This window comes from Micromys minutus (assembly GCF_963924665.1).
Source record: "Micromys minutus genome assembly, chromosome: 21".
Taxonomy (NCBI): Eukaryota; Metazoa; Chordata; class Mammalia; order Rodentia; family Muridae; genus Micromys; species Micromys minutus.
Genome location: NC_137956.1, coordinates 19,805,989 through 19,827,513, shown reverse-complemented (window position 1 = coordinate 19,827,513; position 21,525 = coordinate 19,805,989).

The following is a 21,525-nucleotide window of genomic DNA, read 5'->3' as shown; positions in this document are numbered from 1 at the left end:
GAGATGCCTTGGGTTGGGTCCATGTTGGGAATCCCTTCCCCCTGAGGGACCAGCCACACGACAGTATAGTACAAAATAGAGTTTATTCAGGTCATGGGAGAGTTAAGAGGGTGGTAGAGACAGAGAGAGTTGGGGGGGTGGATAGACAAGTAGAGGCCGGCCATGAGCACATGGAGGGAGAGGGGGGAAGGGAAGGGGAAGAGGAGGGGTAGGGGTGGGAGAGCAAAGCTGCAAGAGCACAAGAGCATGAGAGCGAGGAGGGGTCTAGTGTCAGGTCACTGGGGCAGAGCATACCTGGCTACTGCTGGGTAATTGAGGGGTGGGGTATACCTTGCTGTTGCTAGGTAACTGAAGAGTGTGGTTGACAGAATCCCAACAGTAGCTGTTAAATATTTAAGATGATTAATATCAGGTTCTGTTTAAATTAATATTTTCAAATTATACATGTGATTATCTTGTGAGAAATCATATTAGTAAATAATAAAAAGTAAAAATATTCCTATAAGCATTCAGGTACAGAGCTGGAGAGATGGCTTGTTGCTATTGCAGAGGGCTGGGATCAGTTCCCAGCACCTACATGGTGGTCCACAACCATCCATGACTGTAGTTCTGGGGGTCTGATGCCCTTTTTCTGACCTCTACTAGCGCCGGGAATACACGTGGTACATATACACATATGTTTTCACTTGTGCACATATAACAAATCTTTTAAGAAGCAATCATTTCATTATTTTTTCCCTGTGACAATCTAATTGCCAATTTCGTGTAAAACTGAGAATAGATTTTGAATCCGAGTGATAACTTCTTGCTGAGCCCACATCCATCATTATGCAATTATGCTAAGCAGTGCAAACAGTATGATGAGCACCAGGGGCTTTGAAAACACAATTTGATCGTCTGCTTTTCCATCTCCTGTAGGCAGGAACATCTGCCTGCCTTGCTCATCACCACCAGCCGAACTTTCATCTGCTTCTTGGGGCCTCCCCTCGAGTCACTCAGCAGAGTCATGTGTTCCCTCTGATGGGGGGAAAGAGAAAACCATACTAGTAGACCCCACCCTTCTCAAGTGACTTATGTGGGACCACAGAATAAAACAAATGCTCCTCAGGACACCCATTGGCTGGGAAGTCCTGCGCTTCCAGTTCTCAGCCTGGCGACACAGTCTGTTTCTCTTTCCCCTTCCTACTTATTAAGAAGCTCTGAGTCACTAGACACCGGTCTTGTAGGCTTAGGTTTCTCAAAACCTACTTTAATAAGGGTTTTCAAACACTTTGGCATCCTCTACCTTCTAGCTGCCATCCAAAGGTAGGGGAGAAAAGATGGAAAACAGGACAAGGGGGTGTAGGCCTGTTTAGAAGTAGTCCTTTGGGACAATCCCAATCTCCATTTTTCAGGGGTCCAGTTCAGTAGTGTCAGGATGCCAACAGTCCAGTTGCAAAGGGTCACCAAACAGGAATCGGCAATGGTGGCACAATCCAGCAGAAACCACGAGGCCTCCACTAAATCTGCACAAGCCACAGGAAAGACCAGGATCAGTCGGAATGCTGGGAGGTCTCTGCCGTGCCTCTCTCAAAGAAGTGAAGTGCAGCAAAGACTTGAGAGGAGTGAAGAGCTGTGCACAGCTGGCTATCTAAGCACCCTGTCTCTGTCCGCCGAGTCCCACTTACACCCTCTCCAAACATCCCGGGTCCTCTCATGGGGCTAGCCTCAGCAAAACATCGTGTGAGTCTGCTTCACGTGACACAATCAGAAATTCCCACTTCCAGGTCCTTACAAAGAAAACACACTAGGCAAGGGAGAAGCTCAGAGACCAAGGGAAGGTACTCTGGGCAGATAAGCATAAGGAGGTTCGCATAAAGGACCTGTGAAAGAGCTCATTGGGAGAGGTTTTAGTCAGGTGGGAGGAGCCAGAGCATAAGTGTCCATGGCTTCCAAGGACACAAGAGAGGACAGCAAGGGTTGACACTTCTCTGTGCTTCCTTAGTGTTATGTTGGTGAAACAGGACTAGGTTAACATAACACACCATCACATATAAACAGGACATACATTCTGCAACTGTTGGCAGGGTTAACAAGTGACACAAGGGCCTTCTAAAATGTATAAAGCATCAGAAACCTGTAAATTACATGTGTATCATCGTCCTAGTCAAAGTCTGTGATTCTTCCTGTATCTCCCAGCCCCAATCCCAAGAGCCATCTTTTTAAAAACATGCCCTTAATGTGCACGGACAAAGAACACAAACTGAACAAGAGCCAACAAACAGTCTTTATCGTTTCTGGCACTCAGGGGATAACAGAGGTAAATCCCCTGAAAAAGATAATGACCCCAAAGAACCAACTCTCTATTTGCTAAGATGAAAAAAAAAAAAAGCACTCTTTGATTTATAGTCATTGGACTTTGACAAACACTGAGAAGGTGCATGAGGTAATAATCAACTCACTGAGATGGGCTGAAAGTAAAAGTCCAGGATGACTTGGGAGTCTAGTGTTGACCTAGAAGTGGTCACAGGAGAAGCAATGGAAACATTGCTAGGTAGACCCTCCAGTGAACCTAGCTGGACTCTTCTGCATTTGGCTAGAGGAAAATCGCAGAAGGTGGCTTCTCTTCCCCATGTGTCATGGTAGAGCAGCTGGAGCCAGTTGGAGCTACATTTCATTCATTGTAACTCCCTTTCTTCAAATCCTGGAAATCAAACCATTTGACTTTGCTATCACCTCACTTGACACATTACCACCTGATTATCCCTGTAGACCATTTATTGTAAGAGCAATGTGTTTTATAAAATGCAGGATGATGCAGGGGTAGAGGTGCTTTAGTGAGCCCATGCTGAGGCATCCCCTCCCCCCCAAAGTATCAGCCACATGGCAGGCCTAAAAGGAAGTTTATTTGGGGGTCTGGGGAAGGGAGTAGAGGCAGAGAAAGAAAGGAGACAGAGAAAGACAGGAAGAGAGGGAAGAGAGAAAGAAGGAAAGAGGCTGGCAGTGAAGAAGGATGAAGATGAAAAAAGGAGAGGAAAGGAGAAAAAAGAGAGGAGGGGGAGGGGAGAGAAGGGGAAGAGAGAGGAGAAAAGAGAGAAGAGAGAAGAGAAGAGAGAATAATAGAAAAGAGAAGAGAAAGGAAAAGAAAAAAGAGAAAAGAGGGGAGGGGAGGGGAGGAGAGAGAAGCCAGAAGAATCCTTATATGTCTGGCTCCAGGCTTACCTAGCTTTAGCTAGGTAACTGGTGGGCGGAGCTTAGAGGAAATGCTAACAAAGAATAGGTCAAGGGCCTAAAAGGTGTCTCAGTGGAAGGATGCTCAAAATGGAGAATTCCAAAAAAAAAAAAAAAAGGATGGAGGATTCCATAGCCTGTGTCTTCCCTAAAGAATTAAAGAAACAGTTCTAAAACTGTTTTTCAGTATGAACTGAAATTACACTATCTTGAACTGCTATTTTCTTTTTCTGAAAACTGGTGGAAGGAAAGACTTCTTCAAGTTAGCATGTGAGGAAGATCTTATTCAAAGCCCTTTCAGCAGAGATCAAGGCAGAGGACCTTGGGCTCTTTTTTCTTCTTAGGGCTTAGGAGAGCTGGTAAAAACATAAACATCTTGGAAGACATTTGGGTAAAGTCACAAACCATCGGTTTGCTAGCTGGCTTTCTACAAAGAATGACTCTAGCTGTCACATCTTCACAGGAGCTTTACTGCCTGGAACAAGGTACCCACTGAAGCTGAACCCCTTTCTCCCAAAGGAACTTAAGCTAGCAGTGTCCCTTTTGATGACTGCATTTCAAAGGGATGGCTTGCAGGGCAAGAGGAAGAGATTACTAGATTGTAAAACTGGCAAATGACTTTTAAAGAAGAAGTTACATATAACTCAAAGGAGAAAAGGAATTTACAAGTTCTCTAAAAAAAATACTCAGAGAGGAGAGAGGTCAGGGACCTAGAAGAAAGCTGTGTAACTAGGTTTTTAACTTTCCCCCAAAGCAAGCATCCTAAGTCTGTCATGGTTACAGAATAGATTGTCATTTAATATTGAAGGTCTTACTGCTCACTCTGTTATATAACCCATCCAACTCCACCCTGGATCTCTCCAGTAAAGATGTCATCTGCTCTGGTTAGTCACACGTCCAGGTAGCAGCACACTGCCCAGCACTGAGGGAACTGCCCAGCACCACAGCCATTAGCCACGTGTGGCTACTAAGCAGCTGAAATGTGACAATTGTAGCTCGAGAATTAAACTACCCTATTGCTTCAAGGTAGTCTCCGAAGTTACATGACTGTCATTTTATCTGCAGGAAAATTGTTGCTGCCGAAGATAGTATCTGTGATTTGGGGTCATTCTTCGAAAAACAATTAGGAGTGAGGTTTGTGGACATTGTAAGTTGGCAACTGTCAGCTTTCCTAATGCTGCAAGGCTTTAATGGTGTTCCCTGTGTTGTGGCTGGCTACTTCAGCCATAGCATCGTTATTGTAGCTACTTCATATCTGTAATTTTGCTAGTGTTATAAATCACAGTGCAAATATGTGTGTTTTCTACATTGAAAGGGTCAGTTATCACTATGAGTGATGGTGAGTGTAATCTGTCAGTTTGACAAGATCTAGCACCATCTAAGGAGATAAACCTCCAGGCTTAGCTTCTAGTCTTACCTGCTAGGGATTATTGTAATGAGGCTAAATTAGGTGGAGAGGCTGATGTTAAATGTAGGCAGTACTCTCTCCCAGACTGGCTCCTTGGCTCTATAAGGACAATGTGAGCTGAACAAAACCATTTGTTACTCTCAGCAGCCTGACTGTGGGCATCATGTGACCAGCACTTTCCAGCTCCTTGGCTTCTCTACCAGGATGGACTGGACACTTGAACAGAATCATGCTTTTTTGAATTATTTTGTCAGTGCAACAGGAAGAGAAATGAAGACCTGAGTGGAAAGTATATGAACAAATACGCCTAGCAAAATGCCTATTAAAAATATGGTACTGGTACAGAGATAGGCGGGTAGATCAATGGAACAGAACTGAAGACCCAGAAATGAACTCTCACACACATGGTCACTTGATCTTCAACAAAGGAGCTGAAAACATTCAATGGAAAAAGGACAGCCTCTTCAACAAATGGTGTTGGCTCAAATGGCACTCAGCATGCAGAAGAATGAAAATAGACCCTTTCTTATCTCCTGTACAAAGCTCAAGTGCAAGTGGATCAAAGATCTCCACATTAAACCAGGTACACTGAAACTATTAGAAGAGAAAGTAGAGAAAACCTTAGAACACATAGGCACAGGGGAAATTTTCCTGAACAGAACACCAATGCCTTGTGCTCTAAGACCAAGGATAGAGAAATGGGACTTAATGAGATTGCAAAGTTTCTGTAAGGCTAAGGACACTGTCGAGAAAACAAATCAGCAGCCAACAGATTGGGAAAAGATCTTTACCAATTCCACATCTGATAGAGGTCTAATATCCAATATATACAAAAAACTCAAGAAATTAGACACCAGAGAATCAAACAGCCCTATTAAAAAATGGGGTACAGAGTTAAACAAAAAATTCTCAAATGAGGAATATCGAATGGCTGAGAAGCATTTAAGGAATTGCTCGACATCCCTAGTCATCAGGGAAATGCAAATCAAAACAACCCTGAGATTCCACCTCACACCAGTCAGAATGGCTAAGATCAAAAACTCAGATGACAGCAGATGCTGGGGAGGATGCAGAGAAAGAGGAACACTCCTCCACTGTTGGTGGGGTTATAAACTGGTACAACCATTCTGGAAATCAGTCTGGCGGTTCTTCAGAAAATTGGACACAGTCCTACCTGAAGACCCAGTTATTCCACTTCTGGACATATACCCCAGAGATGCTCCAACATACAATAAGAACACATGCACCACCATGTTCATAGGAGCCCTATTTATAATAGCCAGAAGCTGGAAAGAACCCAGATGTCCTTCAGTAGATGAATGGATACAAAAATTGTGGTATATTTACACAATGGAGTACTACTCAGCTATCAGAAACAATGACTTTACGAAATACCTAGGGCTGGGGATATGGTTCAGTGGTTAAGAGCACTGACTGCTCTTCCAGAGGTCCTGAGTTCAAATCCCAGCAACCACATGGTGGCTCACAACCATCTGTAATAAGATCTGATGCCCTCTTCTGGTGTGTCTGAACACAGCTACAGTGTACTCACATATATAGTAAATAAATAAATAAATAAAATGAAGTTCCTAGGAAAATGGATGCATCTAGAGAATATCATCCTGAGTGAGGTAACCCAGTCACAAAAGAACAGACTTAATATTCAGTCACTGATAACTGGATACTAGCCCCCAGAAAGTTCTGAATACCCCAGAAACAACTCACAGGCCATATGAAGCTCAAAAAAAAAAAAAAAAAAAAAAAAAAAAAAAAAAAACCAAAGGCCAAAAAGTGAAAGCCTCAGTCCTTCTTAGAAAAAAAAAAGTGTATAGCACCCTTTCAGATTGGTATACACCAAACCTTAAATCATTAATAATTCAAGAGCTAAGAATATAGTGTTGTGTCAATTTTTGGTACTTTATGCTTATAGTAATTAGTAAGATTTCAATGCATACTATCAAACCTTTAAAAGAATCCAGTACTGACAAAAATATATTCATATAGTTTTATGCCAAAATGCTTTTTAAAATCTGTACATGTATCTCTCTTTTTAAAATAAAGTTGTAAGAGAAAAACATAGGTACTCAGAAATGCTGATTTCTTCTCAGAGGCCTTCCAGCCTGTAATGAGCCCTGGCAGAGTTTCCAATGTCTAGAATGTGACACCAGAGGCTGGGTAGTGTGGATGTCCCAACAGCGGGGTGTTACTGTCCCTTACCGTTACAGACTCAGGTGCTCTTCTGGCTGGTTTGTCATCAAGGAAATCACTTGACCTTGGAAACAATCCCCTTCTTTATATTCACTCAGACAAATATACCAGCCCTTGGAGTTAGAAATTGTGAGCATTTGTGTTACCCAAATTATTACATTTGGTAATAATGCAGAATTGCAAGAGGCTCCTGATGTAGTCTTTCCCTTGGAAGAATTAAAAACAACAACAAAAAGAAAAGCCTTCATAAAAACCTTATAAAATTCTCTATATTATTTTTTTTTACATGAAAAGATTTTACTCTGGGGATTCTTTGTTGTATAGGCATGATTTTATAAAATCATGTTTTAAAAAAGATGAACTCTTCTCTTGGCAGGGAACTGTGTATTTGAGAAAGTGGGACACACAGGGGGAGAGACCAAATAGCATATATAAGAGAGGAAAGAGAAACGTTTTGGTGAATGTGCTTGAGCAAAATCTCAGGTTATGGAGGTATAACTCTAGTCTGCAGAGGTTCCAGTTTCTAGCTGTGGACACAGAGCTGCTGTCTCTCGGGGACTATGCTGTCCCTTTCTTCTGATTTGGTCCATTTGCTGCTGTTAAATGCAATTATGTATTTTTTCACTTGTAAGTTCCATCTAAGAGTTCATTTTGAGAATTGTGTAGTGATCATTTGTCCCAAGAGACGGTAAAAAAATAAAAATCCCTTTTTATAACTTGACCAGAATGTCTAAGTGAAAGACTCATTTTGAACAAATTGCTCTTTCTGATTTAAGAGGTTGGAACAGAACATTTAACTAAAAGCAGAATGATGCAAGTCTGGTTTTGATTCTACCATGTTGATACTTTTAAAAAAAAGACATCTTGGCTGTTCTTATCATGTGTGGGCTGCTCCTGTCATGGAATCACAGTCTTAGACTTGGATCTTGTCCAACATCCCTCTTGATTCAAGAATGCGTTCTTAGAATAACTTAGCACCCCATGGATGACCAGCTAGTCTTGGCTTAAAGTCTACTTGTGATGGGAACATTTATCTTCATACAGTCTACTTGTGGTGCAGTAGAAAGCCAGTGGAGATGGACACGGTGAATTAGCATTCATATTCCAGCAGCACGGGTTCCAGCCAGAGTTATCTACCTCACCCAAGCCTTGCCTTTCCTGCCTTTTCTGGCATGGAAGTATTCAAAGGAACTGATGACAAACTGCTCATGTAAGACATGTCCGACACTTGATGGCCTCCTCCCTCTACCCAGAAGGAAATGTCTTTTCCTATTAACCTCAAATGTGCCTCCCTATAAATTACTTCGTTCAATAAATATTTATAGGGAGGCTGTTTATGATGCTATGAACTTTCTCTTAGGAAAGTTATGGTCTGGTGAGAACAACCCGTCAACAGACAATAGGTGTTGAAGTTTAAAGGAGAAAAGTTAAGTGAATGGGTGGTGTTGTCTGTAGTCAGGGCAGTGAGGGATGCGTTAGGTGTGGTGCTGCTGAGGCTGCATCACATGACAGTTCTGACCCTTGGTCCTCATTCTGTTCTGTAGAGTACCAATCTCCAAGAGTCTTTCAGATTGGCGAAGGGACCTACTCTATCATCTTTGAATTTATTCTTCAACCTGAACATCCCTTTGGTTATTTCTTATATAGCACGATTTTAATAAAACTTTCAATCAGGAAGATTCCTATTTTGTCGTATTGTCTTTAAACATATCTTTCACTGAAAACAATAGATGAATAGATGTAGCTCTAGTCACATAGGACAGGGTGACTATACCTGTCCCTTCATCTGGATTCCATTTCTAACTAATAAGACATGAGCTCAGTTAGAGATTGAAGACCAATACCAAGTAAGTGGTCATCAACTAAAAGAACTGGTACTTTCCACAAGAATTGCTCTATGGACACATTTATTTTCTGATCACAGTTTTCTTTCTACTGTTGTTATAATTTATCATGTTAGTTTAAATAGTCTGTGGGAAGTTTTGAATTTAATTCTTTTCTCTACTGTACCAGCTATTTGATCGGTCTCTATGTGATTCATAACTTTAGTTATTATTTTATACAACTGTAAAATGGGCAAACTAAATAAGTGTTTAGAGTGAAAACTTTGACTCTTGGCATAAAACCAACACTCAGAGCACCAAGGATGCATTTCTAAGTGTGGGAAAGCGTTTGCCTTTGAGCGAAATTGAAAACACCTCCCCTCCTCCACTGCAGCCAAATGTCACTGGGTGTAGGCAGAGAATTAGTCCTTGTTCAGAGGGGAAATGTTACATGATATAATCGTTTGGATAAAATACAACCATAGAACATATTGATCTTGGAATGCTTGCATCAAATTTTTTCATGTCTTTTATTTCCTTTGTGAGTGAGTGATCAAGAGAGTGAGATTTAGTTTAAAACTTAATCTGTATGTGTGTGTGTGTGTGTGTGTGTGTTTCTAAAATTTGCCAGCAAAGCAGACAAAAGCAAGGGTCAAACCTTAATAAGAATCCCTTCCCCTATTTCCCAGTTCTCTGTGGGTAACTTGAAAGCTAGAGCATAGCAGGGTGGGGGCTGGCAGATACTCAAGTCAGGAAAAGGGAGGGGTTTGAGAAGAATGATTCTTGGCTGATAAAATGTTAAGTAGTTTGTCTTCCAAGGAATGGATGTGAAGAAGACATTTCTTACATCAGGCCAGGTCTCATATCAACAACACTTACTGATTCCTATGCAGACTAGAGCTGGTTATAATATTGTCAACTTGAAAGGATCTTTGTGATGGTGAAGGAAAACTCCCATCTACAGTCACCAAGGAGACAAGTTTCTGGGGACATTTGTGAGAGTGTTTCCAGGGTAGGTTGGTTAAAGTGGGAAGCTAGCCCCAAGTGTGGATCCGTGGGCTGGGGTCCTGGAGTAAAGATTCTGGAAGCCAGCTGAGAGCTAGGCTTCATCATATCCATTGCTTTCTGCCTCCTGATGGAAGATTCCACCTGAACAGCTACCTCATGCTCCTGCCTCTAGACCATCCCCATCACGATGAACTGTAGTTCATCATGAGACAAAATACCCTTCTTACCTAAATTGCTTCTGTCAGGACTGTGTCCCAACAATTTGTAAAGTAAATAACACTAGACCTAAAAGAGAGGAAAATTCTAATTAGTTTATTCTTGCTGTTTAGCCTTGGTTAGAGAAGACCCTGAGTCAACAATCACATAATGAACTCTTAGTTGCACCTGAGATTCAGGTTTTTCTGTTAGTGACTTGTCTTAGTCAGGGTTTCTATTCCTGCACAAGACATCATGACCAAGAAGCAAGTTGGGGAGGAAAGGGTTTATTCAGTTTACATTTCTATATCACTGTTCATTAACAAAGGACTGAAACTCAAGCAGGTCAGGAAGCAGGAGCTGATGCAGAGGCCATGGAGGGATGTTACTTACTGGCTTGCTTCCCATGGCTTGCTCAGCTTGCTTTCTTATAGAACCCAGGTCTACCAGCCCAGGGATGGCACCACCCACAATGGGCTGGGCCCTCCTCCCTGATTACTAGTTGAGAAAATGCCTTATAGCTGGATCTCATGGAGGCATTTCCTCAACTGAGGCTTCTTTCTCTGTGATAACTCCAGCTTGTGTCAAGTTGACATAAAACCAGCCAGTACATGAGTTCACAACAAAGTAGAAAGGAGACAGATGAAATGGAGATGTATCAACCTTGGGGTCAGAGATCCAGCTTAGCAGTTAAAAAGCACTTGTTGTTCTTAAAGAGGATCCTGGTTCAAATCTCATATCCACAGGGTAATTAATAACTGCCTATAACCCTAGTTCCAGGGCATAGGAGATCTAATGGGCATAACTACCCATATGTATAAATAAAGATAATCCTATCTTAGAATGATCAAAGTTGAGAGACCTCCCCCAACCCAGCCCTGAGGGATTCCTACAGAATCCCCATAGGAATCTAAGCCCTGCCAATAATTACCAACAGCAACATGCTTATCTCTGCCTCTCCCCAGCATTGAGCGTCGTGACAAGCCCATATTAGGTGCTTAATAAATATTTACTGGACTGAACAAAGTGTACTTTGCTCATGTTAAAAGGTTTTGTGCAAGATCGGAAGGGGTGATTTAAGGTGAACTGTATATTTCAATTGCAGCTCCAATATTTCAAATGCATCCTGGGAGTTATTTTCTCCAGAATACTGGAGATACTGGATACTGTACACACTCCTCTTTTTATGTGTTCTCCGCTCCCAGGAATGACAGGTTTTGGAGGCTGGGACACATATTCCCATCATATAGGATGGCGATGGGTACCCAGTAGAAACTCAATAATCATTTACCAGCTGGAGAATGAGAGCCTGCACTAGTTGCACTGAAGAAATAAACAGATGATTTGAAGGTAAATTCAATAAATTTTGCTTGGCCTGCCGGTAGTTGGCTCCATGAAGGACATTCATGAAGCCTTGAGAGTTCAGGGCCCAAGTTCCTATCACTTAGGGCATGGATTCTTGTATTTTTGAGACTCATGATACATCTTAACTCTCTATGGAGAAAAAATTGTGCTCATATATTAAGTTTTGGTTTCAAACACACACACACACACACACACACACACACACACACACACACACAAACGTGTGGTTGAAAATCTCTGACCTAGGCTAGAAGGGAAGACATTGTGAAAAGAATTGAGCCCTGTGTATATGTGTTCCATGTTTTTAGAAAACAATGCAAGAGCTCTTAGTTATAATTTGTAAGAAGCAAGCTATTACTTTATAGATAATATAATAATATGTAACATGTATGTGCATATATACCTTAAATATATGTATTATCCTACATATTCTAATATATTCTATGTATTTAATATATCCTCTATTATCTTATGTTGCTGTTGGAAATAATCCTCTGTATACATTCAGGCAGGATCTTGTAATCAAACCTAGAGCTCATTGATATGGCTAGTCTTGCTAGCCAGCTTGCTCTCGAGATCCCGTTTCCATCCTCCCAGGATGGAATTACATGAGGACTATCATGCTTCCCTGGCATGTGTGATTCTGGTGATCTCAGTTCTGGTCCTAATGTTTCCATGAGACACATAATTAAAATAATTAAAAGTAAATATTTTTTAAAATGCAATTTCTTGGCTAGCAACCTTAAGACACGTGCTTGAACTTTTGAAATACTTCTTTTTAGAAAGAATTATGAGTGTGTGTATGGGTCTGTGCATATATGTGCTGGTGACTGCAGAGGCCTAAGGCATTGAGTCCCCTGGAGCGGGGGCTATCATTGATTGTGAGTCACCGGGTGCTGGCAGTGGAAGGAGTGTCCTGTACAAGAGCAGTGACCCACCTGACCCACCAAGCCACCTCTTCAGCCTCTCTAACAACCTTTTCCCTCTCTTTTCCTTCCTTTCTTCCTTCCTTCCTTCCTTCCTTCCTTCCTTTCTTTTTATTGGTTCTTTGTAAATTTCACATCATGCACACCAATCTTCCTCCTCTCCCTCCTTTACACCTACCCTCCATCCTTGCAACTTCTCCCACAACAGAGGAGAAAAAGAATATTATTCTGGAATTAGTAGTGTGTCACAGTGTGTCCCCACAACATACCCTTTTGTCCATACTTCTTCGCTTGCAAATGTTCATTGCAATGACCCACTGGAACCTCCCTGGGACTCCTCTTGGATATCCCGTTGTTGCCCTATGTCATGGAGATCCTGATGCTTTGGATACATAGGGCCAGCCCCTTCATGAAATTCAGCAGTTCACTGATGGAGTAGATGTTGGCATGGGCCAATTCAAAGCCCTCTCTCACCCTCACATCCTCTGGGTCAGCTCACCTGCAACCCCCACGTCCTGGGCCAGCTCTACTCTGCTGCACAGCTGAGGTGCAGGGCCTGCTCTCCCTACTGCTGCAGCAGGTTAGGGGCAGGGCCAGCTCTCCTGCCTGAAGTAGGTTGCAAAGGATGAGGGGAGACATCTCTCCCTCGTTCAGGTCACTGCACAGCAACAAGTGATGGTGTCACTTCGCCCTTGCTCATGCTCTCTCCCGAGTACTATAGTTCACTAGGACCAAGGTCAACTCTCTTGCTCTCATGACCCCAGGGCCAGAGTGTCTGGGGTCATCTCAGGGATGAAATGTGCTATACCCAGTTTGTGCATTATGGCATTGGGTAGGGGTCATCACAGGCATGGTCATACCTCCCAGGCTTATATGATGCCAGTCTTGTAGTCATCTCAGGCTAGTTCCCTGTCTGGGCCCCCTCTGGCTTGCTCCTGCATGAATGTCTGTCTCAGGCTCACTCCATCCCAGAACCTGCACAGCACCAACCTGTGGTAGTTGTCTAAGGCTAGCTCCCTGTCAGGCCCCCTGGCACTGGACTGGTGGTCATCTCAGGCTTGCTTTTTTCAGGGAATGTTAGGATACTGTGGTGGCTTAAATATGGTTGACCCAGGGAGTGGCACTATTAGGAGGTGTCGCCTTGTTGGAGGAAGTGTGTCACTGTGGGCATGGGCTTTAAGACCCTCATCCTAGCTGCCTGGAAGCCAGTCTTCTCCTGTCTTCTTTCAAAACAAGATGTAGAACTCTCAGCTCCTCCTGAACCATGCCTGCCTGGATGCTGCCATGCTCCTGCCTTGATGATAATAGACTGAATCTTTGAATCTGTAAACCAGTCCCAATTTAATGTTGTCCTTTATAAGACTTGCCTTGGTCATGGTGTCTCTTCACAGCAGTAAAACCCAAACTAAGACAGCTACTAATCGTTTTTGACCTTCACAGGTCAGAACACCAAGCGCAGAAGTAGCCTTCCTCCTCTCAGTCACCTACTGACACACAATTGTCACAGCAGCTACACCTGCAAAGCCTCTAGGGACAGTTGTTTATCTTCCCCTACAGGGATCTCTGGGGAGATTTCAATTTGTGGAGTGGCTTTTGGAGAGTTTTTCCTTCTGTATGAAATTATAGGCTCTACAATTTTTACAGAACTAAGAAACAAAAGGAATTTAAATCCAACTAAACTGTGTCATCTAGGAATGAAACACCTTGACAGTGTGTTTGAGGTTTAAAAGCATTGAATTCTAGAAAAATAGGTATGTATTATTGTCACAGAGGGAGGAGCCCTGGAGCAGGGTACAGGCAGACACAGGACTGTTAAGGGCGGGAACTCCAGTATTATGTGGTTCCTTTCTATTGATCTTCAGTTGCCCAGAAACCCCTACAAAAGTCATGTGCCTTTAATTATTTATTTCCTTTTACTTTTTTGTCTGTGTGGATGTGTGTGTGTGTGTGTGTGTGTGTGTGTAAATTACTTGTATTAGTCAGGGTTTCTATTCCTGCACAAAGACATGACCAAGAAGCAAGTTGGGGAGGAAAAAGTTTATTCAGCTTACACTTCCACATGCTGTTCATCACCAAAGAAAGTCAGGACTGGAACTCAAGCAGGTCAGAAAGCAGGAGCTGATGCAGAGGCCACGGAGGGATGTTACTTACTGGCTGGCTCCCCATGGCTTTCTCAGCTTGTTTTCTTATATAGCTTAGGGGATGGCATCACCCACAGTGGTCTGGGCCCTCCCCTCTTGATCACTAGTTGAGAAAATTCCTCACAGTTGGATCTTATGGAGGCCTTCCTCAAGGGAGGCTCCTTTCCCTGTCATAACTTCAGCTTGTGTCAAGTTGACACACAAAACCAGCCAGTACAGTACAGGTCTACTTTTGCTTTGTGAGTTAGGTATAGTATCATAGAGATCTGCCTGACTCTGCCTCCTCAATACTGGGATCAAAGGCGTGTGTTTCTATGCCCACCTCTACCCTGTAAAACTTTTAAGTTTTCTCTGGCAAACCTAGAGCTGTTTGTTACAGAGCTTATTTTTAAAAACTAGAGAGTTTGAACACAATATTTTAAACTTGGGCCAAACTGTGCTGTTAGCTTCTACCCTTTTTGGCTCAGCATAGTCTTTTGCTTCTACACACACACACACACACACACACACACACACACACACACACACCTTTGTATCAGAGTTCTGTGCTAAAGTAAGAAGAAGGGAAAGAGATGAAAGGCCAGTGTGAAGAGATAAAACTCAGTTCCTGTCACTGTAAGGCCATGGTGGTGAGGGGGTGATATCACATCAGGGTCTCTGTCCTCTCGGCCTCATTATCTGCATGACAGAGCAGCTTCCACACTGGAGGGAAAGGCACTGGGAGCCTCCCCTCTCCATTAGTCAGGGAAGGTAAACAGCCTGCTGGGTGGGTGGGAGAGGGGGAGCTCAGGGTAGGTATTACTGACTCCAGTTTTTCTGGCATCAGGCAAAGAACCTATCTTCACATCTCAGTATAAACAGGCTGGCTGTAAACAATTACACATAAAGATTCCTCTATCTCTTTAAATTCCAGGCTTCTTGGGAAGTCTTGAAACACTAAATTCTTAAGGAAAACAAAGACCCAAGCATGGTCATTTCAAAACCACACAAAATAATTTAATAACCTTCTTACTAATTAAAATTGCTCCCCCTTTTTTTTGTGTTTTGGCCCTGTCTAAAGATTTCTAAGTTTCCCTTCAAAAAGTTTGTCTTCAAAAGAATAGCTTGACTCTGGTGTTTCCGCTATGGCAAAAATTTATTTTAACACTCCCCATTTCTCCTCTGGTCTACGTGCTGTCTCTCAGGTTCTTCATCTACCGTGAATGAATCTCTTGTATAAACTTCCCAGCATAAGTTTCCTCAACGCACTGTCCTGGCCAGAAGCCAGAAGGTCTGGGGCTCTGTGGTCATACCCGCAGAGCCTGCTTTGGACTCCACTTGAAAGCTAAGTAAACTTTTGTGTGGCATTACAGAGCGGAGCTGGCTTACTTCTATCTCTGTGGGTCCCTGGGTGCTAGCCACTAGATATAACCCCTGGGCTCTGAGTTAATGAAGTTTATGTTCTGAGTTGGCTTCCAAAAGAGAGAGATATTCTGTCTATAAAGATTATTCAAACAAAATAATTTAATAAGACTCTTCCATCCATGAAGATTTTTTTCTGAAATAAGAAGGCAAATCGGTCAATAGGGTGATGAAAAAGAATGCCTGTTTAAAAGCAATAATTTACTTCTTGTCCTAAGAAAAAATTTTAAAACTTTAGCAAGTTTTTGTGTTTTCTTGAAACCTTGATTTGAAAATAAATCATATTTGGGCTTTCTCTAATATTTAGATGTTCATAATACAGAGGTACTGAGAAGTAGAAATCTACATCATGTTGTATTAGAAAGTCAGTTGTATATTAATTAATTAAACCACATGATAATCTGTTTCTCAGATGAATCAAGGTTAACCGGTAAATTTGATTTATATTGTTTATTTTGAAAAGTTTAACGCGTCTACAAAGTTCTTTAGCTTCATTTTTTTTTTTTTATCTTGAGATCATTTGTTTGTTTTTAATCTAGTTACTTCACAGTAAGGAGAGCAGGGTGGTTCTGTACAGGTATTTGGCATAGAAAGGCATTATGAAATGTATCCAGTCCATCTTAGACTAACATTCTGGGGCTGGGTGTAGTGCCTGGTGCCAGGCTGTCAGGGGCTTTTACTATCCATGATACTGATGAGACATACTGCTATTCCATGAATGAAAGAGACTGGGCTGTGTTCCCTAAAACCTTACAGAATAACACATTGATCAAGTCCCCAGTACCAAGTATGCTACAGACGTTTTTCCTGCATATAAAATAACATATGCCTTTTACATAAGCCTCAAACATTAAAGAATTATAAAATGAAATATACTACTAAAATTCTTGCAGCATATTTTTTTAATTTAAAAAGTTCTCTACCCATTATCATTCAGTTTCTGGCATTATTTTTAATATTGTTAATTATTATATTGCTACCACAGCTATAGTTACATACACAGGTCCCCAGACTTCTTTTGTTTCAAATATGTACTTCTTTCATGTTTTCTTGTTAACCGTCTATGAAACTAGCATAATTTAGTAATATAACTATGATACTTAAAGAAAGCACATTGCAGAACTGTGTTCAATGGCTAATTTTACATGGTGGCTGAGTCTTAATATATTTTTAAGAGATTCCTACCTTTCCAAAAAAAAAATGTAAAGAAAACATATCTAATTAATCCACAATGAAAGCAATTTGGAAGGCACTTTGAAACCTCCTCCTAGTCACAATTATCAGTAGTAACTATGGCAATAGATACACTGAAGACAAACATAAGGGTTTAAGTCTGAATCTGAACTGAAAATCTACGGCTGCCAAGGCTAGGTCATCCTGGGGAAAAGCACTGTCTAGCCTGTACTCTGGAATACTTGCTCTTCACGGATACAGGCCAGGTTCCATTATCAACTGCTTGTTAGTGCTCGAGGACCAATAATGTGCAAATCATAAGGAGGAGCCATGTATGAAGGGACCCTGAGACTCTCTGAAGACAGATACAGAGATAAATAGGGCATATTCGAGTGCATAACCAGACAGCTACCAACTGCCAGCGAGATATGTTTTATGCCAAACCCAGATTGGACCCAACTCCTTCTGACCCCCTCCCCCAACATCTTCTTTCCTCACTTTCTGGAGATAAGCTCTTTGTCACTATGTTCCTCAGGCTGGCTTGCTAACTCCTGCTTCAAGCAATCCTGCCTTCTGCAGCTGGGACTATACAGACATGTCCCCCATTCTCACTGTAGCCATGTGAAGACCCTGGGTCAGCAGATAGAAGCCAGGCCGTTCTCCAATTAGGCATGCACAGAAACTAGGAGAGCATGTAGTGACTGCTGTTTAAATCGTGAGGCATAGTTACATAGCAATAAAGCATATTCAGGATATGCTATCAGGATACTCTGTGTAGAGAGGAACTTTCTCATTCCTGTACACAAAACAGCTCTCATGCTCTTCAACCTAGAGAAGGCAATGAGAAAGGCAAACTTTAGCATTCAGTTCATAAATAGCTGACCTTAGACCCAGATAGATAAGTTACATGCTGGAGAAGATATGTGGTATCTGGTAAAGCCAAACCAAACCAAACCAAACCAAACCAAAAAAACACTTTCCACAGATCTTTTTTCAAGCACCTTTCTCTGCCAATTAAAAAATAAAAGTTGCAAAATATTTTTTCCAAAACTACTTAGTTTATTATACGAGAGAATTTAATACAAACAGAAGAATTGAGCATAATATTATCAATTATGCAAGGTTAATATTTAACCTTATTAAGTCAATTAATCCTGCTTTATAACACGAAGGGTTCTAACTTCTAAAACTGTAAGTAAAATTGGTACTCTTAAAACATATTTAGAAGCCAGGAATGTTGGCACACACCTGAAATCCCAATACTTGATAGGTGGAGGCAGAAGAATACAAGTTCCAGGCCAACTTGAGCTATTTAGGGAGAAGGAGAGAGAGAGAGAGAGAGAGAGAGAGAGAGAGAGAGAGAGAGAGAGAGAGACAGAGAGAGAGACAGACAGAGAGAGAAAGAGAGACAGAGACAGAGACAGAGAGACAGAGAGAAAGGGAGAGGGAGCGGGAGGGAGAGAGGGAGAGAGGGAAGGAGAGAGAGAGAGAGGGAGGGAGAGAGGAAGGGAGGGAGAGAGGGGGAGGGAGAGAAAGGGAGAGAGAGGGAGAGGAAGGGAGAGAGGAAGGGAGAGAAAGAAATGGAGAGAGAGAGGGAGGGAGGGTGGGAGGGAAGAGGGAAGGAGAGAGAGAGGGAGGGAGAGAGGAAGGGAGAAAGAGAGAGGGAGGGAGAGAGGGAGAGGAAGGGAGAGAGGGAGGAAGGGAGGGAAAGAGAGAAAGAAATGGAGAGGGAGGGAGAGAAAGGGAGAGAGAGAGAAGGAGGGAGGGTGGGAGGGAGAGAGAGAGAGGGAGGAATAAAGAGAAGAGAGGGAGATAGATAGATATTAGGCAACTAGAGCAATATGCCTGATTTATTTTCAGTTGACAAATGACAAATGCATAGTTCTTATTGAAGAAAGTAAAGCATCAGAGGCAGACAGGTGGGGCACAAAGGTTGAGGATGAATAAACTAGAATAAGCCAAGGAAATCTGGTTGCAGAGTTTGGATTCTGAACTAACTTTTTAATGCCTTTTGTACAAGCATTTCAGCTATTTGCAAATCTGAACTAGTCCTTTCCCACTCTCTGTTGATGGAATAGTTCTAAGACTGTCTCAATGGGGACAAGGTGGTTATACATATGCAAAGTGGGGTAAGTCATTCACTGTTGGTGGCTTTTGCTGTTGTGTTGTTACCGCTAAGAAAATGCTTCCACCAGAGATATTTTTAAGTACTTAAATTAAAAAATATTAAAAGCATATTTTAAAATGAGGCTTCATAGCTGGCCAGTGGACTTTTTTTAAGTTTTTTTTTTCTTCTTCAATTTCATTGGATATTCTCTGTATTTACATTTCAAATGTTATACCCTTCCACCTCCCTCCTCTCCTTCCTCCCCCTCAACTTGCTTCCATGAAGGTGCTTCCTCTCCCAAGTGTAAGGAAAAGATGACGGAGCACCAATGAAAGGAAAAGTCACTGAAAGGAAAGTCATGGGGCACCAATGTTGTGAAAAGATGACATTCTGAGTCTTGGCACCAATGTTAGGGGAAGGATGAAGAGAGTGGGGGGCATATGGCCCATGGAGGTGCGGCGAGGCCTGGGGGCAAGGGAGATGCCTCTGGGGGGTCCATGTTGGGAATCCCTTCCCCCTGGGGGACCAGCCACACAACAGTATAGTACAGAATAGAGTTTATTCAGGTCATGGGAGAGTTAAGAGGGAAGTAGTGGAGTAGAGGTTGTCCATGAGCACGTGGGGAGAGAGGGGGAAAAAGAAGAGGAGGGGTAGGAGGGGGAGAGCAAGGCTGCAAGAGCAAGAGAGAGAGGAGGGGTCAAGCAGCTCCTTTTATAGTGTCAGGTCACTGGGGTGGAGCATACCTGGCCACTGCTGGGTAATTGAGGGGTGGGGTATACCTGGCTGTTGCTAGGTAACTGAGGGGTGGGGTTTACAGAATCCCAACACCAAGCACTCTCTCTACTTCAGTGCCTTGGCTGTCGATGTTGTTCTTCCCATGAGGGTGCAAACCCTTCAGCTCTTTCAGTCTTTTCTCTAGCTCTTTCATTGGGGTCCCTGTATTCAGTCTGATGTGTAGCTGCAAGCATCCTCATCTGTATCTATATGACTCTGGGAGAATATATATATATGTCTGGTTCCTGCCAGTAAACTCTTCTTGGTGTCAGCAATAGTGCTTGGGTTTGGTAGCTGCATATGGGGTGGTTCTCCAGGTGAGGTAGTCTCTGTAGATCTTTTCTTCAATTCCTGCTCCTCTATTTGACCTTGTATTTTCTCCCCTGTTTTGTTCTCCCTTCTAAGAAGGACTTAGGCATCCACATTCTGTTCTTCCTTCTTTTTGAGCTTCATAAGTTCTGTGGATGGTTTCTTAAGTATTCCCAGCTTTTCTTGGGGGGGGGGGCAGTGGACTTAAATCCCAGTACTTTGGGGGCAGAGGCTGGTAGACCTCTGGGTATGAGGCCAGCCTGTCCTACAGAGAGTTCTAGTACAGACAGGTAGTATACACAGAGAAACCCTGTCTTGAAAAAAACAAAAACTAAGCCGTCCAACCAACCAACCAACCAACCAAACAAACAAAAACAAAGGAGAGAGACTATCACTAATTGCTGAACTATACTATACTCTTCTTCCTCAGGTTAGATGTGATTATCTCTTTCCTTGTATATTGACTACCCCCTCAAGCTAATGTTTATGTGCCAGTAACCCTGTCTAAAGTTCAGTATGTAGTCTGTTTGTAGAAAACATTTTGAATATATTAAGGAATAAATTAATGTACCGGAGGGCAAACCAATGCTAATTGTGTGTGTGTGCTCGAGTGTGTGTGCGAGTGTGCGGTGTGTGTGTGTGTGTGTGTGTGTACACTCCATGCATGCAGTGTCTTGGAGGCCAGAAGAGGGTGTCAGATCCCCTAGAGCTGGAGGTCCAGGTAGTTGTAAGACATACCAGTTGGGCCTTGAGAACTGGACTTGGGTCCTCTACAGCAGGACATCAAGTGTTTTTAACTGCTGAACTATCTCCTCCCTGCTTTTAACACTCTTTACACCATCAATTATTTCTTACAAGGTAATGAAAGCAAATGAATTTTTTTTTTTAATTTTTTAAATCTATGTACTTGTACTTGTTTTCCTATATTTTTGGCAATAAAATCTAATTTTACAAACAAGAAGAATGAAAAGTTTAGTGTTATAGTCAATATTTGGGAAATAGGTTCTTTTTAGACTTTTTTGGGAGTGTGTATGACTGTAATAGGTCCTTGGGCTGCTCACCATTCAAGATGACTGGAACTGTCAAAGAACAAGTAAACATTCAAGTAAAAGACAGAAGCTTCACAGGTTCCAGAGGTTTCTATAAACCCTTTGTAATGTTGGCTTGGAGGAAGAGGCCATACGCTCTTTGGGTTTATTTTATATCGCTGTTCCTGGCTATAGGCCTTAAGTCCCACAGGAATGGACAAGCAACATCTCTAAATTTAAGTTAATGAAAGCTTCATTCTACTAGAACTGTTGGAATTTGTTTCTCCTGGAAGTTTATGTCTTCCAGGTCTGCTGTTAAAACTGTTTTTGATTCACACAAGGCAGGCTAATTGTAATGTGCCTTGTCTAATTTAGGAGAGGGAGTTTTGTAAAGTACACCTTCTTCTCAGATGTTATGAGGTAAATTATTTATGGGTTATAAAATTCAC